General features: G+C 38.7%; 1 non-coding gene across 1 annotated transcript; it reads left to right on the top strand.

Moving 5' to 3' along the window:
* Nucleotides 1–324: 324 nt before the first annotated feature.
* LOC117281096 (small nucleolar RNA R71) lies at nucleotides 325–431 on the top strand. Its single transcript, XR_004511713.1, has one exon. It is a non-coding gene; the product is annotated as a small nucleolar RNA R71 (small nucleolar RNA).
* Nucleotides 432–20,049: the final 19,618 nt, after the last annotated feature.

Here is a 20,049-nt window from a genome sequence, read left to right as displayed (position 1 = left end):
AATCCTCCATTCATTTTATCAACAATGTGCACTTTCTTTGTACCTATCTCATCAATTTTCTTTGTCAGTATGCTCATCTGAGTGAAGAGAGTGGCTATGTTCTCTGCATGGGAATTGTTTGGGTCAAGAGCAACAGAATGCACTATTGGTGTAAGTGTCGTACCTCTAGCCATCCAGCCTGAATTTAGAGCCATCTTGTCAAGAAGAATCTTGCACTCTATGAATATCTTGCTCAAAAATGCACCCCCAGCTGACGCGTCTACATTAACCTTCAAACTATCTGCTAAACCCATGTAGAATCTATGTCCCAGCATCTGATCTGGAATGCCATGGTGTGGACACTTCACTAGCATACCCTTGAACCTCTCCCAGGTTTCTTGCAAGGACTCAGTTGGTTTTTGCCTGAACTGCAATATCTCATCAATCTGCCTTGTAGTCTTGTTGGGAGGATAAAACTTGTTTAAGAACTGTTTGACTAATTCCTCCCAAGTGGCAATGGAGTTTATTGGGAGTGAATTTAGCCAAGTTTGAGCCTCTCCAATCACAGAGAATGGAAACAGTAATAGCTTGATGGCTTCAGGAGTCACATTCGGCTGTCTTTGAGTCACACATATTGATAGGAAGTTCTTCAGATGTTGTTGTGTGTCTTCAATGTATGACCCGAAGAACAATCCCTTATTTTGCAATAGATGCAGCATGTTGTTGGTGATCTAGAATGTCTCCGCTTGTATCTGAGGTACAGTAATGGCGGTGGCTAAGTTATCAGCAGTTGATTGTGCCCAATCATATAGAGCAGCTTCTGGCACAAGAGGTGCCACCACTCCATTGTTTGGGTCAACCCGATTATTCCGATTGTTTTCGTTGACATCGTCCACATTGTCCATTTCAATTTCGAGTGTTTTTTTTGTTGTAACTGATTGTTCTTCTTGTTGGCTCGATTTAATGCCATAAATGCTTTCTCGGGGTCTGAAAGTCCTTCAAAAAGTTCACTAGCCCTCGAAGAGCTTCTAGGCATACACCTGAGTCAGAGGAGAATTCAAACGTGAGAATTTCAATAATAATAAAAAAAAAATTTAAACATCGTAAGAAATTGATCCAAACTAAGAATCCTAGCAATTCTTCTAAGTTGTAATAAATAACACCGTTATTTCCCCGGCAACGGTGTTAAATTTGATCACGCCCAACTATGTCTTGTAAGAAGGACTAAGCGGCCGCTGCAAATATAACCCGGTTCAAGTCTGGAGTCGAATCCCACAGGGTACTAACCTATTTACTACAACCTTAAATAATGCTAATGATAAGCTTAGACAACTTCCAGATGCAATAGTTTTATGAATAATCAGTGGAATTTATTTAGCCAAGGAAAAATGACAATAAAATTAGCAATAATCAAGACTAAAATTGAATTCAAGGGTAAAAGAATCTAGGGCTATTGATTTCCCCAAATGCTGGATTAATTCTCAACTCTTTAGCTATAATCTCGCCGTAATACTCTATGAGGATTATGAGTTCCAGGCTACCGTAATTACCTTTCGATCAATTACGATAATTTACTAAAAGCATTCTCTCGAACTACTCTAGTTACCAATTTATGCAACTCAGAATCCTCCCACCAAAGCTTCGTTATTTCTAACTCCACTTTTAAATTCAAGTAATTAATCTCTTAACTTCCCCAAAAGTGGTGTTGTTCAACAACAATCTAACCAAGTGTTCTTTATCAAGCAACACAAGGTGAATAGATACGATTAATCGAGGGGCCTTTCAATTAACCACAATACAATACGTAATTGAACAATCATAGAACAAACACGGCTCAATTATAATAAAATAGAGTCAAGACTTCATCCAACAATTGGTTTCATCAACCCTAGATAACAGATTTAGCTACTCATGCTAATGGAAAACAAATCACTAAAATAATTCATAATCAGCAAATAGAAGTATCAAGAAGAAGATGAAAACTCTTAGGAATTTTATCCGTCTTCTCTCCCTCGTTCTTACTCTAAAATCTTCTAAAAATAGCTATCTCCCACTTCTGGGCGAGTTTAGGTTTCATATAAGTTTAGGTTAGTCGCCTAGGAAATTACATAATTAACCCTGCATATTTGGCTTTCGTCCGCCCGTCCGTCCGTCCGCGGCCGTGGATCCGGCCGCGGATTTGGACTGCCTCACTGCCTTGAGTTCGCGGACCACTCCGCGGCCGCACACCTGGAGGAGTCGTTTCGCTTGCTTTTCTCACTCCTTTTCAACCGGGCTAACCTTCGATTACCCTTTCACATTCCATGTTGACTCCAAAACACTCGTTAGCTCCCTCCTAGCTCGGAGTAGCTCCTGCAAAGCATCAAATTCTTAATTAGAGAATTTTGTTATCCTTTAGCATTCAAATATCAATAAAGTGCGGCTAAATTAGAGTGTAAGTAGTGTCTAAATTGCATGAATATAGACTACTATCAGATATCTGATCCGCATGTCTTCCTCGGCCTCCCAAGTCGCTTCCTGGACTGGTTGGCCCCTCCACTGGACCTTTACTGCAGAAATCCTCTTGGACCTCAACTGGCGAACTTGTTTATCAACAATGGCAAATGGCTCTTCTTCATAACCCAAACTCTGATCTAGCTGAACTGTGCTGAAGTCCAACACATGTGATAGGTCAGCATGATACTTCCGGAGCATAGATACATGGAAAACCGCATTGAACTCCCGATAGACTGAGAGGCAATGCAAGCTCATAAGCAACCTCCCTAACTCGTCTCAACACCTCAAATGGGCCTATAAACCTTGGGCTCAACTTGCCCTTCTTCCCGAATCTCATAATCCCCTTCATCGGCACAACCTTCAAGAGAACATTTTCACCTATCATAAAGGATAAATCACGCGCTTTCTGTTCCGCGTAACTCTTCTGTCTTGACTGTGCTATACGAAGTCGCTCCTGAATCAACTTCACCTTTTCTAAGGCATCCTTTACCAAATCAGTACCATATAACTTAGCCTCACCGGGCTCAAACCATTCGATAGGTGAACGACATCGACGACCATATTAAGCCTCAAATGGAGCCATCTCGATGCTGGATTGATAACTGTTATTATAAGCAAACTCGGCCAAAGGCAGGAAACAATCCCACTGACCTCCAAAGTCAATCACACATGCCCTAAGCATATCCTCCAAAATCTGAACTGTCCGCTCTGCCTGCCCGTCGGTCTGTGGATGAAAGGCTGTGCTGAGCTCTACACGGGTCCCTAATTCATTCTGTACTGCTCTCCAGAAATGTGAAGTAAACTGAGGGCCTCTATATGATATGATGGAAATTGGCACCCCGTGCAACCAAACTATCTCCTGAATATAAATCTGGGCCAACCTCTCTGAAGTATACGTAGTCATAACAAGAATAAAATATGCCGACTTGGTCAACCTGTCAACAATCACCCAAACTGCATCAAACTTCTTCAAGGTACGCGGCAACCCAACTACAAAGTCCATAGTAATTCGTTCCCATTTCCACTTTGGGATAGTCATTTGCTGAAGTAGGTCACCTGGCCTCTGGTGCTAATATTTAACTTGCCGGTAATTTAGACACCTAGCTAGATACTCAACTATGCCCTTTTTCATTCGTCGCCACCAATAATGTTGCCTCAAGTCACGATACATCTTCGTAGCACCTGGATGAATAGAGTACCGAGAACTGTGTGCCTCTTCCAGGATCTTTTTCCTCATTTCATCCACCTTAGGAACACACAGACGATCCTGGAGTCACAGAATACCATCCGCACCAGTAATAACTTCCTTGGCACCACCTCGTAGTACCGTTTCTCGAAGAACCATTAAGTGTGGGTCATCATACTGGCGAGCCTTGATCTGCTCAGATAGTGAAGATTGAGCCACGACACATGCTAGAACTCGGCTGGGCTCTGAAATATCTAACCGCACAAGTCTGTTGGCCAAGGATTGGATATACAAAGCTAATGGCCTCTCTTCTGCTGAAATGAAATCCAAACTACCCATACTCTCCGCCTTTCTGCTTAAGGCATCTGCAACTATATATGCTTTGCCCGGATGATACAAGATAGTAATATCATAATCTTTTAGTAACTCTAGCCATCTGCGCTGCCTCAAATTTAGGTCCCTTTGCTTGAACAAATGCTACAAACTGTAATGATCTGTATAAACTTCACAGGACACCCCATAAAGATAATGCCTTCAAATCTTAAGGGCGTGAACAATCGCAGCTAACTCCAAATCATGTACCAGATAATTCTGCTCATGGGGCTTCAGCTGATGTGAAGCATATGCAATAACTCACCTTTCCTGCATCAATACACAACCCAAACCAACGCGCAAAGCGTCGCAATACACTATATACATCCCCAAACCAGAAGGCAACACTAACACTGGTGCTGTAGTCAATGATGTCTTGAGCTTCTGAAAGCTCACCTCACAATCATCGGACCATCGGAATGGAGCACCCTTCTGGGTTAATTTGGTCAAAAGTGCTGCAATAGATGAAAAACCTTCCACGAACCGACGATAATAACCTGCCAAACCCAGAAAACTCCTGATCTCCGTCGCCGAAGTGGGACGATGCCAATTCTGAACTGCCTCAATCTTTTTGGGATCAACTTTAATACCTTCTCCCGATATGATATGTCCCAAAAATGCTACAAACTCTAGCCAAAACTCACATTTAGAGAACTTAGCATATAGCTTTTGTTCCCGCAATGTCTGAAGCACCACTCTCATATGCTGCTCATGCTCCTCCTTACTACGAGAGTAGATCAAAATGTCATCAATGAAGACAAAGACAAATGAATCAATATATGGCCTGAATACCCTGTTCATCAGATCCATAAATGCTGCCGGTGCATTAGTTAAACCAAAAGACATTACCAGAAACTCATAATGACCATATCTAGTACGGAAAGCAGTCTTCAGAACATCCGAATCCCGAATCTTCAACTGATGGTACCCCGACCTCAAGTCGATCTTAGAGAATACCCTAGCACCCTGCAACTGGTCAAATAGATCATCAATACGCGGCAACGGGTACTTGTTCTTAATAGTGACTTTGTTCAATTGGCGATAATCAATACACATCCGCATTGTTCCATCCTTCTTTTTCACAAACAATACTGGTGCACCCCAAGGCGATACACTCGGTCTGACAAACCCTTTGGCTAGTAACTCTTCAAGTTGTTCTTTCAATTCTTTCGGAGCCATACGATACGGTGGGATAGATATATGATGGGTATCTGAAACCAAGTTAATACAGAAATCAATATCACGATTAGGTGGCATACCTGGAAGATCTGACGGAAATACATTGGGGAACTCCCGAACTACAGGCACTGAATCAATAGCAGGAGTTTCTACAGTAGTATCCCGAACATAGGCTAGATAAGCCAAACAACCCTTCTCAACCATGTGTTGAACCTTTATAAAAGAAATAACTCAATTAAATGAACTAACAGGCGAACCCTTCCACTCCAGCTTAGACAATGCTGGAATAGCCAAGGTAACAGTCTTGGCATGACAGTCTAGAATAACATGATATGGAGATAACCAGTCCATACCCAGAATAATTTCAAAATCGGTCATCTCAAGCAATAGGAGATCTGCTCTAGTTTCATAACCACATAATGTAATAATACAGGACCGGTAGATCCGGTCCACAACAACAGAATCGCCCACAGGAGTGGACACATAAACATGAGTACTCAAGGACTCACGAGAAACGCCCAAGAATGGAGCAAATAGATATGACACATATGAATACGTAAATGCCGGATCAAATAATACTGAGGCACCTTTGCCACAAACAGAAATAATACTTGTAATCACGGCATCTGAGGCCTCTGCATCTGGTCTAGCCGTAAAAGCATAGAACCGAGCTGGAGCGCCAACTGGCTGGCCTCCACCTGGCTGACCTCCACCTCTAGGACGACCCCTTCCCACCTGTCCTCCACCTCTGGGTGGTCGGACTACTGGTGGAGAAACTGGTCCGGTAAGCATAGGCTGCTGACCGTGCTGTACTGGTCTACCCCGAAGCCTGGGGCAAAACCTCCGCATGTGACTGGGATCCCCGCACTCGTAACAACTCTTCGGTGCGATAGGCTGCTGACTAAGTGTCTGGCCCTGGGGATTGAATACCCACTGGGAGGACCCTGAATAGCTGGTGGGCGGTAAGAACTCTCTGGGATAGCACTGAGATAAGGTCTCACTGGAGCATCTCGAGGAGGTGGTGGTGCTGGATATGGGGGTCTGCTGGACTGTGCCCTCACGAACTGACCTCTGCCCCCAGACGGAGCACCTCTGAACTCTCCAGAGTACTTGAACCGCTTATCTCGCATAATCTGCTCTTGGCTCCGCTGACGTACACCCTCAATCCTCCGGGCTATCTCTACAACTCGCTCATAAGAAGTACCCATCTCAACCTCTCGAGCCATAGTAGCCTGAATACCAGTATGTAAACCGGCTACAAACCTTCACACTCTCTCTGCCTCAGTAGGGAGTATCATTAGTGTATGGCGAGATAATTTAGAAAACCTCGCCTCATAATCGGTCACTGACATCTGACCCTACTGGAGCTGCTCAAACTGAAACCGCAACTCTTCCCTCTTGGAGGGTGGAATATACCTGTCCAAGAAGATGCGGGTGAACCTGTCCCAAGTCATGGGAGGAGAATCTGCTGGTCTGCCAAGAGCATAAGATTTCCACCATCTACGGGCTCTACCCTCTAGCTGAAAAGTAGCGAAATCAACCCCATGGGATTCCAATATCCTCATGTTGTACAGTCTATCCTTGCAACGATCAATGAAATCCTGTGGATCCTCATGTTGCTCACCCCCGAAGACAGGAGGATATAGTCTAGTCTATCTGTCCAATAGTTTCTGAGGATCGGTGGCTACAGCCGGCCTGGGCTCAGGTGTAGCTGCTGCCACTGGCTGGACTCCACCCACGGGTAATGCACCCTGGGTCTGATATACAACAACTGCCTGTCCATGAGCATGTGCAGTAGGGGTCTGTGCTCCCCCGCCCGCCTGAGATGTGCCAGAAATAAACCAGCCTGAGTCATATTATCCATGAATCGCAGTATATGACCCATAACATCCTGAAATCCCGGTGCAGATTTGAAGTCCACCGGAGCTGGCTCTGCCACAAACACCTCACCCTGCTCCTCAATAATGGGATTCTCTGTTGGATCCACTGGCGGCATAACCGGAATAGTCCTGGGATGTCCTCTCCCTCTACCACGGGCTGGAGCCCTCCCTCGGCCTCTAGCAACTGGGGGAGTAGCTCTTCCCTGGTCTGGAATCTCATTAGAGCGTGTTCTCACCATCTGTGAGAGAATAAGAGAAGGATATTTAGTACAACATCAATTGCACGATAGAATATGAAGAAAGGTAGTTTCCTAACACCATATAGCCTCTCGAAGATAAGTACAGACGTCTCCGTACCGATCCGCAAGACTCTATTAAGTCTGCCCATAACTTGTGAGACCTACGTGAACCTAGTGCTCTGATACCATGTTGTCACGACCCAAATTCGCCTATAGGTCGTGATGGCGCCCAACACTACAGCTAGGCAAGCCAACTAATAAATTAAGCATATATTGATAAAATTTAAAACCAAGAAAATATAAACCCAAACTCTACCAATGTGTGTGCCAAGACCTGGTGTCACAAGTGAATGAGCATCTAGTAGATTATACAAAAACTCCAAATAATGTCTGAAATAAAATGGACAGAATATAAATATCAGAAGAAGAGACACTGGTAGCTGCAGAACGGCTCAGAAAGGCAGCTCACCACTATGCCTCTGGATGACGTGGGTATGTGATGATAGGTCTTCCACTAGTACCTGTCTCAGATCCTGCACAAAAAGTGCAGCAAGTGTAGTATGAGTACGTAAACAACGTGTACCTAGTAAGTATCAAGCCTAATCTCAAAGTGGTAGAGACGAGATGGCCGACTTTGACACTCACTATAGGTCAATAACAATTAAAATAAAACTAGGATATTTAAATCAATGTGATTTGCAGAATTTATTTAATCAGCGAAAATAATCAAATTCCTTCAAATGTATCAATTTTCAATATATTAATTAAATTTCTTTAATTCAAATAAATTCTAATTTATCAATTAAATCTCATTTAAAGGAGTAACAATTAATTCCTTAACAAGCAAGAATAATAATTCATTAAATTCCAAAAAAAATCCAATTTACTAACTAGCTTTACAAGCTGAAATAAATTATTAAAGCATCGTATAATTATTATTATTATTAAGCACGAAATCTGCCGAGCACGTACGGCCCGATCCAGAGTGTCGTGTACACTGCCGAGGGACGTGCGACACGCTCCATAGATGCATATATCCTACCGAGGCGTTCGGCCCGCTCCACAAGAAAGGAGGACATTTTTTTATGTGCCTCCGGAAGGACAATATGTTTATTATATGATAAATTTGGGAGGAGAATAATTTTTTTTGACAATTAATTGATTTAAAAAGAAATCAAGCCTATGAGATTTTCATCTTTTAATATCTTTATCAAATAATTCACAATATATTCATATATATATATATATCAATTAATATTAATTAATCAAAGAATATAATTTACACAAGTAATACATGCTTTGAGTCCTAAACTACCCGGACTTTAGCATTAATAGTAGCTACGCACGGACTCTCGTCACCTCGTGCGTACGTAGCCCCCACAATTAGTAACAATTATTAAATCTTAATCACCTATGAGGTAATTTTCCCCTCACAAGATTAGACAAGAGACTTACCTCGTCTTGCTCCAATTTAATCCACAATTTTGCCTTTTCCACGATTATCCAACTCTGTCTGGCTCGAATCTAGCCAAAATAATTCGATACAATCACTAAATATTATAGGAATCAACTTCTATAAGGAAATACTACATTTTAAATAAAAATTCTGAAATTAATTAAAAATTCGCCTGCGGGGCCCACATCTCGGAATCTGGCGAAAGTTACGAAATCCGACAACTCATTCAATTACGAGTCCAACCATATCAGTTTCACTCAAATCAGACTCCGAATCGATACCGAAATCTCGAAATTTCGTTTCTATGAGATTTCTAAACTTTTTCAAATTTCAATCTCAAAACACTAATTAAATTGTGAAAACAATGATATATTCTTGTATATTGATCAAATCCGAGTTAGAATCACTTACCCCAATATTTTTCCCTTGAAACTCTGCCAAAAGTCGTCTCTGCTCAAGCTCAAGTTCGTCAAAAATGGTAAAATGGGACGAATGCCCTCTTTTTATAACACTGACCAGCACTTCGGAACTGGGCTCGAACTGGGCCTCGATCGTGGCATCGAACATGTGCCTTCGATCAGGGCATCGAGGGTTGGGCCTCGATCCTAACCCTCGAGCCATACCTTCGATCATGCCATCGAGCCTTACCTTCGATCGCGACTTCGATCACATGCTCGAGTCTAGACCTCGGTCATGGCCTCGATCAGGGTATCGAGGTTGGGCCTTCGATCATAGCCTCAATCATTGCATCGAGCTTGAGCCTTCAAGCCTTACCCTCGATCATGCCCTCGAGCCTTGCCTTCGATCGAGGCTTCGATACTGAGTCTCGTCCCTGACTTCGACTCAGGCCTCGATCGTGGGCTCGGTATCTGGGGCTCGATCTGAGGCTCGGTATCTGGGGCTCGATCTGAGGCTCGATATCTGGGGCTCGATCTGAGGCTCGGTCACATCCCAGAAAATGCAGCAGAAGAGAAAATTGCAGCAGCTTTTTAAGTCCAACTTTTGATCCGTTAACCATCCGAAACTCACCCGAGACCCTCGGGACCTCAACCAAATATACCAACAAGTCCTAAAACATCATACGAACTTAGTCGAACCTCTAAATCACATCAAACAATGCTAAAACCATGAATCATACCCCAATTTAAGCTTAATGAAACTAAGAGTTTTCAACTTCTACATTCAATGTCGGAACCTATCAAATCAACTTCGATTGACCTCAAATTTTACACACAAGTCATAAATTACATAACGGGGCTATACAAATTTTCGGAACTAGGTTCCAACTCCGGTATCAAAAAGTCAACTCCCCGGTCAAACTTTCAAACTTTAAATTCCTATTTTAGCCATTTCAAGCCTAATTTTACCACGGACTTCCAAATAAAATTTCGATCACGCTCCTAAGTCTAAAATCACCATACGGAGCTGTTGGAATCATCAAAATTCTATTCCGGGGTCGTTTTCTCAAAAATATTGACCGAAGTCAAACTTAAAACTTTAAGGTCAACTTAAGGAATCAAGTGTTCCGGTTACACTCCAAACACTTCCAAATCCCGAACCAACCATCCTCGCAAGTCATAAATCATTACAAGAACCTACAGAAAGTTTTATTTTAGGGAACGGGGTTATAAAAGTTAAAATGACCGGTTGGGTCATTACAAGAACACTTACCTCGTTGTTTTCACTGAAAATCTCCCAAAAATTGCCTAAATCCGAGCTCCAAATCGTTAAAAAGTGGAAAATGGGATGAAGTCCTATTTTCAGAACTTAAACTCTCTGCCCAGTGATTTCTTCTACGCGATTGCGAACTTCCTCACACGATCGCATAGCATAAATTTTACTGCCCAAACATTAACCCTATGCGATCGCATCAAGTCCAACGCGATCGCGAAACACAGTCTCCGCAAGCCTACCCGATCGCGAGCCTCCTCACGCGATCGTGAAGCATTAAGCGCGTGGTCAGCTTCAGCTTCGTTTACTCTTCGCGAACGCAGCCTTAGCCACACGTTCGCATAGCACAACTGAATCCAACCTACGCGATCGCGTACTTGCCCACGCGATCGCATAGAACAAATTCTCAGCTGCCAAATTAATCCTACACGATCGCAACCCCATTCACGCGATCGCGTAGAACAAATCCACCTCTGCCTAACTTACTCTACGCGATCGCAAACCAACTTACGCGTATAAGGATACCAGAAGAAAAATACCACCAGTTATCAGCAGTGTTCCAAAAGCCAAAAATGATCCGTTAGCCGTCCGAAACTCACCCGAGTCCCTCGGGACCTTAACCAATTATACCAACAAGTCCTAAAATATCATACGAACTTAGTTGAACCCCCAAATCACACCAAACAATGCTAAAACCATGAATCATCTCCCAAATCAAGCTTAATGAAACTTAAGATTTCCAACTTCTACATTATGTACCGAAACCTATCAATTCAAGTGCGATTGACCTCAAATTTTGCACACAAGTCATAAATGACATAGCAGAGCTATAAAAATTTTCAGAACTGGATTCCGACCCCGATATCAAAAAGTCAACTCCCCGGTCAAACTTCCAAACTTTAAATTCCTATTTTAGCCATTTCAAGCCTAATTTCACTACGGACTTTCAAATAAAATTCCGATCACGGTCCTAAGTCCAAAATCACCATACAGAGCTATTGGAATCATCAAAATTCTATTCCGTAGTCATTTGCACATTATTCGACATCCGGTCTCTATTTGAACTTAAATTTTTAATTTTTCATCAAAATTTTATATCTCGGGCTAGGGACCTCGGAATTTGATTCTGGGTATACGCCCAAGTCTCAAATCACGATACAGACCTACTGGAACTATCAAAACACTGATCCGAGTCCATTTTCTCAAAATATTGACCAAAGTCAACTCAGTTGAGTTTTAAAGCTCTAATTCACATTTTACTCCATTTTTCACATAAAAACTTTTTTCGGAAAATTTTACGGATTATGCACGCAAGTCGAGAATGATAAATAGTGCTTTTGGAGGTCTTAGAATACAGAATTGATTATTAAATTTAAAGATGACATTTTGGGTCATCACAATTAAAACTCTATAGTAAAACGATTGAAATCCATTGATGAATTCCATTAAAAATATATACAACATGAAAGGATAAAAAATAGAGGATATCAGAGGAAGAAAAATTGGGGAAAGAACAGAGAATGAGAGATTGAGAGACAGAGAGAGACTGAGAGAGAGGGTGCATGAGAGAGAGAGAGCACAAGAGGGAGAGAGAATAAAGATGAGAAATAATTAATTTCTTATTCAAATCTTAATATCAAGGGATACTCATTTAATTCCTAAAGTGTATATAATTGGTAAATTGTATATGCCTATTTAATTAAATTGAAACTTGAGTAGAGAAGGTAATAAAGTTTCAAATAGTGTATAGGAAAGTAAAAATCCCATTTTAGAATATCACTTTGTTCCTACGTGTATTGGATTTTAAATGATGTCATACAGAAAATATAATATCCCTTGTGAAATTAGACTATTTAAAAGATATCAGTTCTCGGATGTCATTCATGAAATTTGAAATACTGGTCTTGTGTGTTGTTTAAAAACTTGCTATTGTTCCAATACAAGCGCTCATGAAGAAAAAGTAACTTCTCAATATTTTATTTTGTTCTGAGATGTTTGGGTTTTTTTATTTTTTATTTTTTATTTTTTTATTTTTCACAAAAACTTAGCTCGTCAATATCCTGCATATTTTGTAAAGTTTCTTGTTTGTTTGAAACAAACTCTCAAAGTTTGGTATTTGTTCGGAACAAACTTTCATTTGAAAATTGTTATTCTTCTCATTGTAAATTTAATATTACATCAAATGTAAATTTGTGTTCTACAACTTTCTTTCTAACAACTTACTTGGATTACTCGGTCACATAATTGGTAATATTTTTGATTTTAATTAATTGATATTTTAATATACTTACCAAAAAAATAATTGCTACCGGCAGCACAAGATGTTAAATTATTTTAATTTATTGTCTTTCTCAAATAAGAATGTTGATTATAATTCACGTAGAAAGTACAAAATCTATCTTATATATATATATATATATATATATATATATATATATATATATATATATATTATTGTTATTGTTGTTATACTTCTTTTGCTTTCTCTACCTAATCATACTATGTTCAGTAAAAATGGCGCTCAAAGTAAATTTAGTAAAATAACGCGTTCCTATATTAACAAGTCACAAAATATATCCAAGCAACTTCTTTTAATAATCATGTGAAAAATTGGAAGGACTTCTTTGAACCAAATAAGAACTAACATAAAAATAATGATTGATTAAATTATGCTAACCCCAACAACACTTCAATGCACACAGAAGTTGAACTAACTTTTCCTAATAACACCATTGTAAAGGAATCAACCAACTATAATGCGACCCAAAAATATTTCAAATAATTTTTTTATCCTTGAAAGAGGCGAAAACATTTAGTGAAGACACTATCTTTGGTAGTTATTTATAGGAATTCATGAATTATTTTTAAACACAATTAATTAATTGTCACGACCCAATTTCACATGTAGGTCGTGATGGCGCCCAATACTACAGCTAGACAAGCCAACTTAATAAATTAAGTATATATTGACAAAATTTATAACCAAGAAAATAATAAATCACCAAATTCTACCAATGTGTGTGCCAAGACCTGGTGTTACAAGTGTATGAGCATCTAGTAGATTATACAAAACCTCAAATATTGTCTGAAATAAAAACAGACATAATGCAAATACAAGGAGAGACACTCGTAGCTGCAGAACGGCTCAGAAAGTGCAGCTCACCACTATGTCCCTAGATAACGTGAGTGCAAGATGATAAGTCCCCCACTAATACTTGCCTCAGGTCCTGCACAAAAAGTGCAGCAAGTGTAGTATGAGTACGTAAACAACGTGTACGCAGTAAGTATCAAGCCTAATATCGAAGTGGTAGAGACGAGATGGCCGACTTTGATACTCGCTATGGGTCAATAATAATAATTGAAATACAACTAGGATATTTAAATCAGCATGATTTACAAAATTTATAATAATTTATTTAAGCAGCGGAAATAATCAAATTCCTTCAAATGCAACAATTCTCAATATATTAATTAAATTTCTTAAATTCAAATAATTTCTAATTTATCAATTAATCTCATTTACAGGAATACCAATTAATTCCTTAACAAACAGGAATAATAATTCATTAAATTTCAAGGATTCTCCAATTTATCAATTAGCTTCGCAAGCTGAAATAACTATTAAAGTATCGTGTAATTATTATTATTAAGCACGATCCAGAGTGTCGTGTACACTGCTGAGGAACGTGCGGCATGATCCATAGATGCATCTATCCTACCGAGGCGTTCGGCCCGCTCCACAAGAAAAGAGGACATTTTCTTATGTACATCCGGAAGGAGAGTATATTTATTATAAGATAAATTCGGGAGGAAGAATAATTTTTTTTTAATAATTAATTAATTTAAATAGAAAATCAAGTATATGAGATTTTCATCCTTTAATATCTTTATCTAACAATTCATAATATATTCATATATATCAATTAATATTAATTAAATAAAAATATAATTTACACAAGTAATTCATGCTTTAAGTCCTAAAGTACCCGGACTTTAGCATTAATAGTAGATAAGCACGGACTCTCGTCACCTCGTGCGTACGTAGCCCCCGCAATTAGCAACAATTATTCAATTTAATCCCTATGGGGTAATTTTTCCCTCACAAGATTAGACAAGAGATTTATCTCGTCTCAAAGTCCACTTTCCGATTATCGCGTCGCGTAAAATTCTCGATTCGATGCTGAAAAATCCGAAATTATCCAAAAGTTATATAAAATAATTAATATATGTTCAATAATTCGAAATTCATCTATTAAATAAATTACCCTATTCAAAATGGTAAAATTCCTAAAATTTACCCCGGGCCCACATGCTCGAATTTTGGAAATTTTCGGATGAAAACGTTACCCATAATCTCTAGAACTTGAGTATATAATTTCTACCCAATTCCATAACTATTTTCGTGGTTAAAATCTCACTTTTATAAAAATTTAGATTTTTCATCTAAATCTTTGATTTCTAAGATTTACTAGTTATAATCTACTTATAATCTATGTATTTAACTCAAGGAGTGTGGAATTAACTTACTTTCAATTGCTAGTTGAAATTTCCTCTCAAAAAGCTCCAAAATCGCCCAAGAATGGAAGAAAATGGGATCAAAATGACTAACCCCCGATTTTTAACACATTCTGCCCAACAATGATTTTCGCACCTGCGGACAGTGTACTGCACCTGCGACTTCCGCACCTGCGGAAAAATCCTCGCAAGTGCGAATCTCACTAGCCTTGGCCAAACTCGCATCTGCGCACACTGCTTCGCACATGCGCGATCACAGGTGCGTCAATATTCCGCATCTGCGGCGATGGCCTCCCCTTCCCTTTTCCGCTTCTGCGAAGAAATCTCGCATCTGTGAGTTCCGCGCCTACGAGCTTCTGTCACATCTGTGAATGTCGCACCTGCGACTGGCCAAGCGTAGGTGCGATTCTGACAGTATCTTTGAGCTTCAGTTTTGGCTCCCAACTTCCAACTTGGTCCGAGCCTCATCCGATTGACACTCGGGGCCCCCAGGACCCCGCCCGAACATACCAACAGGTTTGAAATCATAAAACGGACTCGCTCGAACTCTCTGAACGTGTGAAACAACATCAAATCTAAGAATCATACCCTAAACCAAATTGATTCAAACTTAAGAATTTCAAGTTCTTCAATTTACTTCTAATGTGCCGAAATATACTTAAACTACTCGCAATGACATGAAATTTTGCGTGCAAGTCTTAAATCACTATACAGAACTATTCCCAAACTCGGAATTCCAAATGGACTTCAATTACTCAAAAACCTACCCCAAACCAAATTTAAAGAATTTTAAACCTTCAAATAGTTGATATTTACTATTAAGCGTCAAAACGCTCTCGAGTTATCCAAAACCCGATTCGAACATACGCTCAAGTCCAAAATCATCATACGAACCTATTGGAACCGTCAAATCCCGATTCCGGAATCTTTTTCTCAAAATGTTGGCCGAAGTCAAACTTGGCCTTTTAAGGCTAACTTAAGGAACCAAGTGTTCCGATTTCAACCCAAACGCTTCCAAATCCCGAACCAACCATCCCCGCAAGTCATAAATTAATAAAAGCTTGTTCGGGGAGTTTTATTTTAGAGAACGAGTTTAATCTCATACTTTTTAGATGTAGTTTGCATGTTAATAACACGAAAACCACTTATTGGAGAGGGATGGACTTCAAGAAGAGAGTACAAATGAAAAGTAAATTTAAATTACACACATGAACAATATTTTGATATACTATGCAAAATTATCACTTAGTTGAGATGCTCCATTAGATTGTACCTCATAAAATTAAAAAATAAGTAAAAATACCATATGTATCTAATTAAATTTTGATTGTTCGTCTTTGTAAGTACCAAAAATATCTAATCATCTTGACAGCGACAAAAAAATTCACCATACGGCGATCTACACTGTTATTTTTATAGAAATTTGTACGTTTTTCTTTTATTTACTCAAATCGTTGTTTTAATTATATTTATAGTATTTTATAAATTATGCACTACATAGCTCAGCATACACATGCAACGCGCGTATCGAGAAACTAGTATGAAGAAAAAATAGAGCGTAATGATTATTTTAGGTCAGGTTCATGTCCAATTATGGCAGCTTAGCATTTTTCTAAATCTACTTTTATAAATTCTTGGATCCGCCATTAAATGTAGGAATCTATATCTATACTATATTAAAAGCACGAAAGCCTTTAGCGAAATATCGTTTACCTTTTTTATTCTCTTATAGTAGAGTTCACAATGGATAAAATAGTCATTTAATTATTCTTCCTAATATTTAGGAATAATCATTTAACTATTCTTCTGATATTTAGGAATTCAAAATCAACTAAATATTATGTATTAAATTTTTTCTTATTTGAACTATGTAATATACCATATTTGCAAAAAAAAAGTAACAATACATAACACAAGAAAATCACGTCTTTAGGGTTTCGAGTCTTTTTGTTTGTTATTAGATTCATTCGAAACAAATCCTAAAACCTCACAAAGAAAAACTTTGCGGCTACCTTGTGTAAAGCGCACAACATAATTTTGACTATTTGCATACTTAAGGTTGAGGTTAAGCATTCGTTCTTTCTATTCTCTTTTTTATTACGTTAATTAATTCATTATGTGTTTGTTGTTCCTTTGGTGTTGATTTACTTATTTATTTTTGTAACATTCCGAAAATATTTCTAAGTGTTTTAAAACCATTAAGAAGATTGACGGGTGTTAATTATATCCATTCGGGTATGAACAAAACTGGTAATTTGAATGATATTAATTGATCATGATAATATATATATATATATATATATATATATATATATATATATATATATATATATATATATGAGGTGCATTAAGAATGGTTTAGGGTCTAAGAAGAGCCCTAAGGCTAAGTCAAGTTGAAAATTATATGATGAGATAAAGTTTCAAGTGAGTTTGCACAAGATCTAACTTCAAACGAGTATAACTCTCAAGATATGAAGAGTTATATGGTGTATAACCTATAAAATTAAATCCCTTTCAGTCTAGTTTCCAACGCATTAAATCGTTCATCATTCGGATATGTATACAGAAAGTTATGGCTATTTTACTGGACCTATGTCATATGCGTGCTCAGATGCGCGTCCGCGCATATTTGAGACTTTCTGCCTCAGGTGCGCGGCCGGTTGCGCGGTGTCACGACCCGAAATTTTCTCCTTCGAACCGTGATGATACCTAACATTTCACTTGCTAGACAAGCCAATGTTAGAATAATATTATCTATTTTTAAAATAATTTTTAAATTTGTTAATAACAAAGAACAAATGCGGAAGTAAAGTCTAAAATATAGTGAATAATCCATAAAAATAACGGTGTCTAAATACCATCCTAGAATTGGTGTCACAAGTGCACGAGCTTCTAGAATAAATATAATTAAAGGTCTAAATAAAATAAAGCTGTCTGAAAATAAATACACAGCTAAAGTAAAATAGATGGGAACTTCAGAACTGCGGACGCCATGCAGTTATACCTCAAGTCTCCTCCGAGTAGCTGAAATCCGAGAAAGTCTATGGCACGCCACTGGGACCAAATCTGAAATCTGTACAAGAAGTGCAGAGTGTAGTATCAGTACAACCGACCCCATGTACTGGTAAGTGTTGAGCCTAACCTCGACGAAGTAGTGACGAGGCTAAGGCGGGTCACTTACATTACATGTACGCAATATTAGTAACAACAACAATAATAGAAATAAATCAGGTAACTCATTTATAAAAATTGAAGACAACTCAACAGTCATAACCAATTATTATTTCCATCAATTCTGTTGCAGCGTGCAACCTACTCTCACAATATATTCACATTCAATTCTATTTTAGCGTGCAACCCGCTCTCACAATATATTCACATTCAGTTCTGTTGCGGCGTACAACCCGCTTCTCCAATATATTTATTTTAATCAAGTCTGTTGCGGCATGCAACCCGATCTCCAAATATATATATATGTATGTCGACTTTTAAATAAGTCTGTTGCGGCGTGCAACCCGATCCTCCAATATATTCATTATAATTAATTCTGTTGCGGCGTGCAACCCGCTCCTCCAACATATTCATTTACCAATTCTTATAGAAGAAATTTTTCCAATAAATACAATAATTAATATAAAATTATAAGACAACAAGCATACAATAATTATGATTTAATTATGAAACAAACTAAGGCAAATAGTAAATTATTATGGAAATCAGAGAGAAAATATGCAGTTTAATATTTAATATGCTAAATGTCAAATAACAATTAAGGAACATAATTCAAATAGCATGTAACAATTAATATAAAAATTCAAAAATTAATATTTGACAAAGAATAGGAGAGAAATTATTATTATAATAATTAATTCATGATTTAAAATAATTTATATTTTTTCAAGTAAGCAGGCAAACAATTAATTTGACGACGTATAAACACTCGTCACCTCGCCTATACGTCGTTCATATACAATTCACATAACAAATAATTTGAGGGTTCTATTCCCTCAAGTCAAGGTTAACCACGACACTTACCTCGCTTTGCAAATTCCAATCAATTACTCAACCACATCTTTTCCTTTTAAATTTGTCTCCGAAAGCTTCAAATCTATTCACAAACAATTCGATATATTCAATACTAATCATAGAAATTAATTCCATATGAATTTATAAATTTCTGGATAAAAATCCGAAATTTATTAAAATATTCACCAGCGGGACCCACGTCTCAAATTCCAAAAAAACTTGCGAAATTCGAACGCCCGTTCCGCTACGAGTTCAACCACACAAAAATTATCCAATTCCGATGTCAAATGGACCTTCAAATCTAAATTTTTCATTTTTGGAAGATTTTTGAAAAATCTGATTTTTCTTCCATAAATTCACGGATTCATGATATAAACGAGTATGGAATCATGAAATATAATCAATATAGGATAAGGAATACTTACCCCAATGTTTTTAGTTAAAATCACCCTAAAATTCGCCTTAACCGAGCTCAAAATGACCAAAATGAGTAAAAATATCGGACTCTTCGATATATATACTGCCCAGGCATTTCCGCACCTGCGGTTCCTGGACTCGCACATGCGAGCTCCCATCTGCGAGAAAAATCTCGCATCTGCAAAATATGGGTGCCAGGCGAGGCCTCGCACCCGCGGAGGAAAAATGTGCACCTGCGTTGACCTCCGCTTCTGCGATTATTGTGTCCGCTTCTGCGGACGCGCGGGTGCGTGAAGGTTTCCGCACCTGTGAACTTTTGCCCAGACACACCCAGGCGCATCTGAGATCGAAGGCTCGCTTCTGCGGTCAAAAATCCGCAGGTGCGATTACACCAGAAGGCCAAATTTCAGATTTTTGCTTAAGTTCAATTCTTGTTCCGATTTCGATTCGAGTCACACTCGGGGTACTTGAGACCCCATCCGAATATACCAACAAGTCCGATAGCATAATACGGACTTACTCGGGGTAAAAAATCACGTAAAATAACGCTAAAATTATAATTCACACCCCGATTCGAACTTTGAGTTTTAAACCTTTCCATTTGCAAATCTCGTGCCAAAACATATTAAATGA

This window comes from Nicotiana tomentosiformis, chromosome 8 (assembly GCF_000390325.3).
Source record: "Nicotiana tomentosiformis chromosome 8, ASM39032v3, whole genome shotgun sequence".
NCBI classification, from domain to species: Eukaryota; Viridiplantae; Streptophyta; class Magnoliopsida; order Solanales; family Solanaceae; genus Nicotiana; species Nicotiana tomentosiformis.
The sequence above is the reverse complement of the archived record's forward strand: the minus strand, read 5'-3'. Positions and strand labels throughout refer to the sequence as shown.